The following is a 9,990-nucleotide window of genomic DNA, read 5'->3' on the forward strand; positions in this document are numbered from 1 at the left end:
CAACGACCTGGTGGCGAGGAAGAAGAGTCCTCAACACAGACATCATAGGTGAACTCTTCCAGAATGAGATCAACAGGATCAGAAATGCCCTTCCACTTCCATTAAGCCCCACAGTTAAGAACACTGAATTGGAGTAAGGAATTAATGGGAGGAGACCTGTGAAAACTCCTATATGCTGCTTGAGAAGAACGGCAGACCAACTAATTAACTCATCCAGTAATTTGTCATATTAAATTATCACAGCAATTTGTGAGAAGCGGGGAGGTTCTCTGGGAAATAGGATCCAGGTCAGTGCCTTCTTACAGAGCTAAACCTCTGCAGTGTACGAAAACCTTTCCAGGGCGGCCCATGTACAATGAATATGGTGCACTGGGGCCCAGAAACCACCCTTCTTCTAATACAGGGTTTGTCAAACTTGAAGTTACAAACACTTAGGAGATCTTAAAAGTCTATTATCGCAACTAGCTTTTTAAAAACATGAAATAGAATGGAATGGGACAGAATGGAACCCAATGAATGGATGAAAGGATAGAATAGAATAGAATAGAATAGAATAGAATAGAATAGAATGGAATGGAATGGAATGGAATGGAATGGAATGGAATGGAATGGAATGGAATGGAATGGAACGGAACAGAACAGTGCATTACACTAGTAGAGTTAATATAGTTTTGTAAAACATCGTAAAACCATGCATACATGTGCATGCACACACACACATACACACACACAGACAATCTGGCTTTTATTTAAATGTATGTTTATTGGTTGCAGGCCAAAACCCCACTATCCTAGCATGCCCATTACCCTAGTGCGCCTTCCCAAACTGAAAGACTGAGAAACTTAAAGTGGTATTTCCCATCATCTCTTGCAGTTAAAATTCAAATAGGATTTAGGTTGGCCAAACATAAACAATTGCATGAGATTCAGAAAGTGTGATGAAGGTAAAAGTCTCTACTTGGGTCCGTCCAACGCTGCTGTTGACCGGCTGGTTCACAGGGGCCCTGGGTTTTCCTGCAGTAACAGTGGCAGAGGTCCCAGTGTCCAGTTGCTGATTTCATGGTGGAGTAGGAGGTCTGTGTTCTGCGAAAGTGGACCTGGCAGCTGCAGCACTCTTCTGGAGGCAATGGCTGCCGTGGCCTTCTCCCCAGCCATGGATCACAGCGGGGCCGTTGTATTCCTGGATGTACCATTTGCCATGTCTGCTTCCTGATTTTCCCGCTTCAGGATTGTGGCAGTGGCGGCAGCTCCCCAAGTGGGCTGACGCTGTGGCACTGTTCTGGAAGTCACTCTGGAACACCCAGCCCACTCCTCCAGCCTTCCCAGGATTTTATGAGTGCTTAACTCTCTTCCTGATTAAAAATTGCTAGAGTTGTTTCTGTTGGCTGCAACTAAACCCTGTTGGGTAATAGAAAAACAGATATGGAGGGTCATCAAATGATGCACCCAAGTCTCCTCTGTAATTAGAGTCGAATTAATGGCAAGGCTGGAACTGAAACCCTGTTCTTCGAACACTGAGTCCTCAGTGAGGAGTGAGGTTTGGGGTCCCCTCAGCTGCAGTTGTGCAGGAATGGAAAAAGAGGATGATATTAAACCTAAGGAAGGGGCTTAGGTTTCAGATGAAGTTCGTGCTCAAATCTCACTCTCAAGGTCCTCCTCTCCTCCAGAGTTACTAAGGAAGCAGTCACAGAAGGAACAAACACCAAATAATAAGAAAAACATTATCATTTAACAAGCAGCACAAGCCCCTGGCACTCCCATGATGCAGACGACTTACATGATCTGCAGAGGTGCATGGAGTTGGCCTTTCTCCCACTCGAACATAAATGGTAAGATCTGAACAGCAGACCCCAGGCTTCTGACGCAAGCAGTCAAATAGATGAGGCTGACCAACCTGTAATAGGGACTGTCAGGGATGGTTACTGCACTGTAGGCAAAAGACTTGAAGTAGGAGACTTAGGAAGCAGGCAGAGAGAGGACAGGGAATAGGTTCCATCAAGGCTTCAGCCTCTGTCTACCCAGATTGGAGGCACTTTCTTTTGTATCGGGATGAAGCTAAGAAATGGAGGGTGAGAGGCTGAGCACAGTGGCCCATGCCTGTAATTCCAGCACTTTGGGAAGCCAAGGCAGGAGGATAACCTGAGGTCAGGAGTTCTAGATCAGCCTGGCCAATATGGTGAAACCCTGTCTCTACTAAAAATACAAAAAATTAGCCGGGCTTAATGGTGGGCACCTGTAATCCCAGCTACTCAGGAGGCCGAGGCAGGAGAATTGCTTGAACCCAGGAGGCAGAGGTTGCATTGAGCCAAGATCCCGCCATTGCACTCCAGTCTGGACAACAAAAGTTAAACTCTAAAGAAACAAAGAGAGAGAGAGAGAAAGAAAGAAAGAGAGAGAGAGAAAGAGAGAGGGAGGGAGGGGAAGGAAGGAAGGGAGGGAGGGAGGGAGGGAGGGAGGGAGGGAGGGAGGGAAGGGCGAGATCAACAGAAAGGATGGAAAATTATTCAACTCCATTAGGCAGAGGTGAGACTACAGAGAGAAGATCCTGTACATTCCCCTCCTGCTACAGAAAGCTGACCTGAGGCAGAATTGAGGGTCCTAGAGTCTAGGGTGTCTGGACAATCAGGAAAACATGAGGGGACCATGTTTTAGAAGAATTAGGAAAGAATTCGAGGAAAGAAAGGCCAACAGGAAGATGCAAGACATTAGAGAGATCTTATGCCCTCTTTCATTCTTTTCTCAAAAGTCTTTCCGAATTTAGAGGTTTTTTTTTTTTTTTTTTTTTTGAGATGGAGTCTCACTCTGTCACCCAGGCTGGAGTACAGTGGCACGATCTCCACTCACTGCATCCACTGTCTCCCAGGTTCAAGCGATTCTCTTGCCTCAGCCTCCCCAGTATTGGGAATACAAGTGTGCACCACCACATCCAGCTAATTTTTTTTTGGATTTTTAGTAGAGATGAGGTTTCACCATCTTGGCAAGGCTGGCCTTGAACTCCTGACCTCAGGTGATCCACCCACCTTGGCCTCCCAAAGTGCTGGATTACAGATGTAAGCCACTGCGCCCAGCCCAAAATTTAGAGATCTTATATGAACTTTGCTGTAATTGCTCATAAATGCATAGGTGACCGTCTCCTGTAGATTGAGGCTGAAGGAGGCAAAAGTCTCTCACCTCTTACCGGGCCAGCATAGCTCCATTCCCTTCTAAGAGAGGCTTTTTAATAAGTTGGCATTCATCTTACTCTGGTGAGTTTATTTTATCACACACTCTCTGAGAAGAAAAAAAAAAACATTGCGACTTACCATAATAAAGTAAATATCACAAGATAAATGACAATGTTGGAACGGAAACCACTTAGGGACTCAGAACGGTCAGATGCAAACAGTTTCAAGACTATTAGCTGTTAAAGGTTATGCCTTATGTCACCCAAAAGGGTTTTCCCCTAGATTTATAGCACAAACTCATGGAAGATTTATTGCCATCTTAATTTTTCCCCCATTTTCACTTTACGAACAGTCAGCCTGGAATTCCTCCTAAGTCATTTAGAAATGAGGAGCTGCTGGTCTTTAAGAAATGTTTTGTGCCACATTTTCTGCAACTTTAATGTCTTTCTTATGAATTCGATTATGATCAAATCATCTCATGTGCCTCTCCAGATTCACCCTCTGCCCTTTGCCACCCACCCTGTTCTCTGTCCCAGGAAGCTGGCCTTTAAGAGCCACAGAACAAAGTCTCTTGCCTTTGGCTTTCAGATGGGTACAGCCACAACGGGGAATGACCAGAGACTGGCGAAAGGGAAGAGATGGGCTTGAGCTGTTCGTTCCCCCAGATCCTTTCTGCATGCTCCACGGTTGGCTGCAGCCTTGGCAAGGTCTCAGCTTCTGTCAGGCCGCCTTCTCACAATGCTCTCTGCCTCCAAGTTCCAGTAACCACTCTGTCCCAGTGATAGAGTGTACATTTGCTCACAATACTGATTCTTTCTCTCAGGGCCCACCCCACTTATTGTGGCTTGGCCATTTGATTTGCGTTAGTCCATGGAATGTTAGCGGGCGTGACATCTATCTCACGGGAGCAAGAAGCTTCAATGTGCTCTTGCATGGTGTGGCTCTGCCCCTGGTGCTTCTGACCTCTATCATGAGAAGAGCATGTCCCAACGTGAGACCACTGTGAGCCTGCGCTCTCAAACGAGAAGGCATGTCGGACCCAGCCAAGCCCAGCAGAGTCCAGCAGAACCACAGCCAAACTACAGCCCTCATGCAACATGCATGAGAAATGGTGTTTGTTATCATAAGCCACTGAAATATCGAGGTTGTTGGTTATGACTGCAAAAGTCAACAGATGCAGCCAGGCGTGGTGGCTCAGGCCTGTAATCCCAGCACTTTGGGAGGCCAAGGCGGGGAGATCATGAGGTCAGGAGATTGACAGCATCCTGGCTAACACAGTGAAACCCTGTCTCTACTAAAAATACAAAAACTTAGCCGGGTGTCATGGCGGGCACCTGTAGTCCCAGCTACTCCGGAAGCTAAGGCAGGAGAATGGCTTGAACCCGGGAGGCGGAGCTTGCAGTGAGCTGAGATCGCGCCACCGCACTCCAGCCTGGGCGACAGAGCGAGACTCCATCTCAAAAAAAAACAAAAAACAAAAAACAAACAAACAAAAAAACTAAACAGATGCACTCCCAGTGCCTCTTCAAGACCTAGGGGATACCACTGACATCTACTGCTACTAGGCACAGAGTTTCACTATATGCCTTGTGAGTTCCCTACTCCCTTCCCAAACCTTTATGAATGGTTCCTTTATTAAAGACTCTTCAGTATATCCAATTCAACTATGTCACCTGCTTCTCGTTGAGACTCTGACTGAAACATGTCATATTTAGAACAGCGAATATTAGAACGAACCACAAAGAGGTTTAATATAGCGTGATACTGACTGAACTCTCTTTAATAGCAAACAATAACTAGGAGGAAAAGGAAGGGGGAGAGGGAGGAAGCAGAGGGAGACAAACAAAAGGAGAGGAAAGAGAAAGATAAGGAGAGGAAAGGAAGAAAAAGAGGAGGAGGGAGAGAAAAAGGAAGACGTGGAAGTATGGAGTGGGAGAGAAGAAAGTAGTTATTGAGGGCTTACTATGTGCAGACCTTGTGAAAAGAACTTAAAGATAATCTTGACAATAGTAAAAAATAATTGAATTGTTCATTTTTAAATGATTAAAAAGTCTAACTGGGTTGTTGAAAACACAAAAGATCAATGCTTGAGGGGATAGATACCCCATTTACCCTGATGTGATTATTATGCATTGCATGTCTGTATCAAAATATCTCTTGGAACCCATAAATATATGCACCTACTATGTACCCACAAAAATTAAAAATTAAATAAAAGGTGATCTCATTCTATCCTTACAACAACCCTAGGTACTATCAATTATGTGCATTTTGTAAATGAAGAAATAAGATAAAAAGAAGGTGGGGTGTTTCCTCAAGGTCACCCTCAGAAATGTCCAGAAAAACTGCTTCACAGCCTCAAGAAAGAGAGAACACAAAGTGGGTGGTAGGAAGGCCTCGTGGTGATAACATCTTCGAGGGCCATGAGGGGTGACAGAGTGATGCTAGTTATTCAAAACTCTTGGACAACATATGCCAGGAAATCTTGCTGACCAATGGAAATACATCAACAACTACAGCTTGCAAAACACCAACAGGCTCTAAGTAGCTCCAGAGTTCATTTGGATTCTGTGCTTTTTTAAAAAGAAGCTCCATTAAATGGCCACGATGAGCTTCCCTGATGCTGGGATTATGCACTGTAGTGCAAAATAAAATCAATTAGGAGGCTCTCCTATGAGTGAGGAACTAACACGCAAGTTCCCATTTTCTCTTGGGCTTCATTTCTGTTTCAAGATTGTCAAGCAAAAGTGATCATTCCAAAGACGACTCTATCTTGCACTGATTTTTCACACCAGTCACCTGTTGTTCATTCACAGGTCTTGCATGGAGGTCGATCTCTACAAATGCATGCAGATGTGCTATGATTCAATTCTAATGAGCCTTTCAGAGAAAGCCACACACAACTCCACTTTTACCACTTTTACCACTTACCAAAATGATCAACACACATCATTTCTCTTAATTGTTTTATGCAAACTTAATACATATGCTGAAAAGTAAGAAAAATATAACTCAGATTCGGAAAGAGGGGAAGCAAAGTAAAGTTTATTGACTGATTAATAGGTTCAGCTCTCTATCTACAATCTCCTTTGAGAGGAAGATATCATTACTCTCATTTTATCAATGAATAAACAAGATCTCAGAGGCTGAATGTAATGCTTAATATTGAGTATTGAGTATCAATTTGATTGGATTGAAGGATGCAAAGTATTGTTCCTGGGTGTGTCTGTGAAGGAGTTGCCAAAGGAGATTAACATTTGAGTCAGTGAACTGGGAAAGGCAGACCCACCCTAAATCTGGGTTGTCACAATCTAATCAGCTGCCAGCACAACCAGAGCAGCAGAACGTGGAAAGCCTAGACTGGTTAAGTCTTCTGGCCTCCATCTTTCTCCCGTGCGGGCTGCTTCCTGCCCTTGAACATCAGACACCAAGTTCTTCAGCTTTTGGATTCTTGGACTTACATCAGCGATTTGTCAGGGACTCTTAAGCCTTCGGCCACAGAGTGAAGGCTGCACTGTCAGCTTCCCTACTTTTGAGGTTTTGGGACACAAAACCAGGTTTTGGCTTCCCAGCTCCTCAGCTTGCAGACGGCCTATTGTGGGACTTCACCTTGTGATCGTGTGAGTCAATTCTCCTAATACATTTCCCTTCACATATACATCTATCCTATTAGTTCTGTCCCTCTAGAGAACCCTGACTAATACACTGAGTAAGCCCAGGGTAACATAGCTGCTTCATGGCAGAAGCCAGGTCCTAACAGACTCTTGCAGGCTGTCTTCCTACTGTGTGCTCCTGTTCCAGCACAGACCTGGCATGGGCGCATCATGTGCCAGCCACGCCCAAGGCCAAAATCGTCTCAGGGAATGATGAAGCCCTGAGAATATGTACTAGCTGTCTGTGGTCAACCATGTTGATATTCAAAAGCATGCAAAGCCCTTCTTAGGGAAAGATTTGTTTATCTCCGTATTGGCAGCAACCTTGGTTGGACAACTTGATTTTGCCAGAGAAACATGAACAGAAACACGTGGGCTATTTCCAAGTAAAGCCTTTAAAAGCCAGCTCAGAGCTCTTCATGTTCTCTTTTCCTTTCACTACAAGTAACGTGTCATTCAAGGTAGAGGCTGTTCCACCAGCCTGGGTCATGGAGTGAAACCCCCACCATGGATATGAATCGTGAGTGCAAGATAAACCCTTAGACTGGTAGGTCACTGAGATGGGGTCCTTCATCACTGCAGTGTGACCTAGCTGGGGTTCAGGGTTCTGAAGCCCCAAGGGGCACATCCACTGCCCAATGTTTGTATCTTTTTAAATTTATGACAAATACCAGAGAGGGGAAAGAACAAGTTGGGTTTGAATCCTGACCTTGCCCTTTAGAACCTGAAAATGAGCAATCTTGTGTCATCTTTCTGCACCTTCATTTCCCCATGAGTAAAAATAAAAATCATAATGCCTACCACTCTGATATGGTTTGGCTGTGTCCCCACCCAAATCTCATCTTGAATTGCAGGTCCCACGATTCCCATGTGTCATGGGAGGAACCCAATGAGAGGTAATTGGATCATGGGGGCAGGTCTTTCCTGTGCTGTTCTCATGATAGTGAAGAAGTCACATGAGACCTGATGGATTTATAAAGAGAAGTTCCCCTGCACAAGTTCTCTCTTGCCCTCCGCCATGTAAGAAGTCCCTTTGTTCTTCCTATATCTTCTACCATGATTGTGAGGCCTCCCCAGCCATACAGAACTGTGAGTCCATTAAGCCTTTTTTTTCTTTATAAATTAGTCAGTCCTGGGTATGTCTTTATTAGCAGCGTGAGAACAGACATACTTGAGGTGGAAGAGAAATGAGATGCCGAGGCCCTCACTCTGTTTCTGGTACTCCACAAGCACACCTCAACCTTTCTCTATCTTCTCCCAGTTCTCACCCCCTTTCTCCATTCCCTGTGAGCCCTGTCCCATCCGTAAAGATGTGTGTTCAGGCCACTTCCTGCCTGTCTCCACACTTCTGCACTTTCTCTTCTGTTGCCCTTCTGTCTTCCCAGCACCCGGCTGTCCCCCTGCATGCACACTCAGATCTTCATCTTCCTTCTGATGCTTTCACCTCCTCCTGCCTCCAGCAACTACAACTGCCTCACTTGAGAGCCTCGATCTCCTTCCCTGCATCTGTAATCATCAGTGAAATGTTGAGCACAGCTGGATTTTCTAAGCCAATGGTTAATTGCAGGGAGCTGAGGGTGACCCAATGGCAGTTTCAAGTATTTGGAGTGTGAAATAATGAAGACGCTGGTGAGCAGACCAGCTGAAAATCAGCAAACAGGCCCCCTGAACAGCTTCCAAGGGTTCTGATGAAAGTGGCTGTCTTTCCCCAGCTGGCGAGGCTTGTGCTTGAGCCGGAAGCAGACAAGAGTCAGAGACCACCCCAGGGAGATGTACACTGGGAAGACTGTGTCCTCAGACCTGCAGAAGGATTTTGATAACTTCTCCAGTTACCATGGCAGCTGGGCTCACAAAGGATTACACAGGAACTAAGCAGCAAAATCTTTAATGAAGTAGTGACCTCAAGAGCCTAGGTCTCCCCTCAGCAGCAACAGTGGCCCCTCGATCCTCATCTCTGCTAATGAGGGACTCACTAACACCCCTCACACAGAGGACAGTCTGTACTGCCCCGAAGATGAAGGGGACACCCAAACACATATGTCATGACCTCGGCTCAGGGCTGTGAAAACCGTGAGAACAGTCCATCTGTGCCCCCTACCGTCTCGTTCTTTGCCTGTCCACAAATCCAGACAAGGGATGGGCAGAAAAATACTCCAGGAGGCCACTCTGCAGGCCACTCTGTGGTCCCATGGGTTTATCTGCACTGAGGGAAGTTTCTTGAAAAGTCTTCAATTTTGAAAGTGTAGCATTTTAAGTGCTTACTCTATGCAGGCATTGGGGACTAAGCAGTGAAAAAAATCTAAGCACCTACACTCAAGGAGTTTATAGTCAAAGTGACTGAAATACAAATAAACTAGCTGTTCTAACAGTGAGAAAAGCTTAGGGTTCTGGGAGTTGGGGAGTGATGAAAAATGCATATCACACGATAGGTGCACAATCAATACTTAAATGAATTTGTTTATTATAAAAATGATCAATAAATTGAATCAACAACACACCAGGCACCTTCCTATCCCAGAATATTTGTGCTTACTATTCTTGTACTTACTATTCTTTTTTTAAAAAAATTAATTTTTAATTATTTTTTTTTAGCCCACCTGAATTCACCAGCACTGTCTGGAACATTTTTCCCACAAATACCCTTGTATGAATTTCGTGCTACTGCTGTAATAAATTACCACAGACTTACAGGCTTCAAACAACACAAATCTATTCTCCTGCAGTTCTGGAGTCTGAAATCTAAGATCAAGGCATCAGCAGGCCTGCATTCCTTCTGGAAGTTGCAGGGGAGCATCTGCTTCCTCAACTTTTCCAGCTCCTAGAGTCCTCCTGCATTCCTTAGTTCCTGGAGTCCTCCTGCATTCCTTAGTTCCTGGAGTCCTCCTGCATTCCTTAGTTCCTGGCCCCTTCCTTGCCTCACTCCAACCTCTTGCTTCGGTCATCACATCTCTTACTACTGACTCTGACCTTCTTGCCTCCCTCTTACAAGGGAAGACATTGGGTCCACCACCAAGAAAATCCAGAATAATCTCCCCATCTCAAATCCTTCATCACATCTCCAAAGTCTCTTTTACCAGGTAAAGTAACATATTCACAGGTCTGGGCACTGGGATGTGGATATATTTGCAGAGGGGGTGGGTCACTATTCAGCTTGCCACAACCCTCAGGATGCC

The 9,990-nt window shown here is 45.1% G+C and overlaps 1 long non-coding RNA gene across 1 annotated transcript; it reads right to left on the reverse strand.

Moving 5' to 3' along the window:
- Nucleotides 1–743: 743 nt before the first annotated feature.
- LOC141407455 (uncharacterized) lies at nt 744–4,332 on the reverse strand. The gene is made up of 3 exons (XR_012416601.1): nt 3,172–4,332; nt 1,778–1,906; nt 744–1,398 (listed from the first exon to the last, which is right to left on the reverse strand). It is a non-coding gene; the product is annotated as an uncharacterized lncRNA (long non-coding RNA).
- Between the last annotated feature and the right edge of the window lie 5,658 nt (nt 4,333–9,990).

This window comes from Macaca fascicularis, chromosome 8 (assembly GCF_037993035.2).
Source record: "Macaca fascicularis isolate 582-1 chromosome 8, T2T-MFA8v1.1".
Classification (NCBI taxonomy): Eukaryota; Metazoa; Chordata; class Mammalia; order Primates; family Cercopithecidae; genus Macaca; species Macaca fascicularis.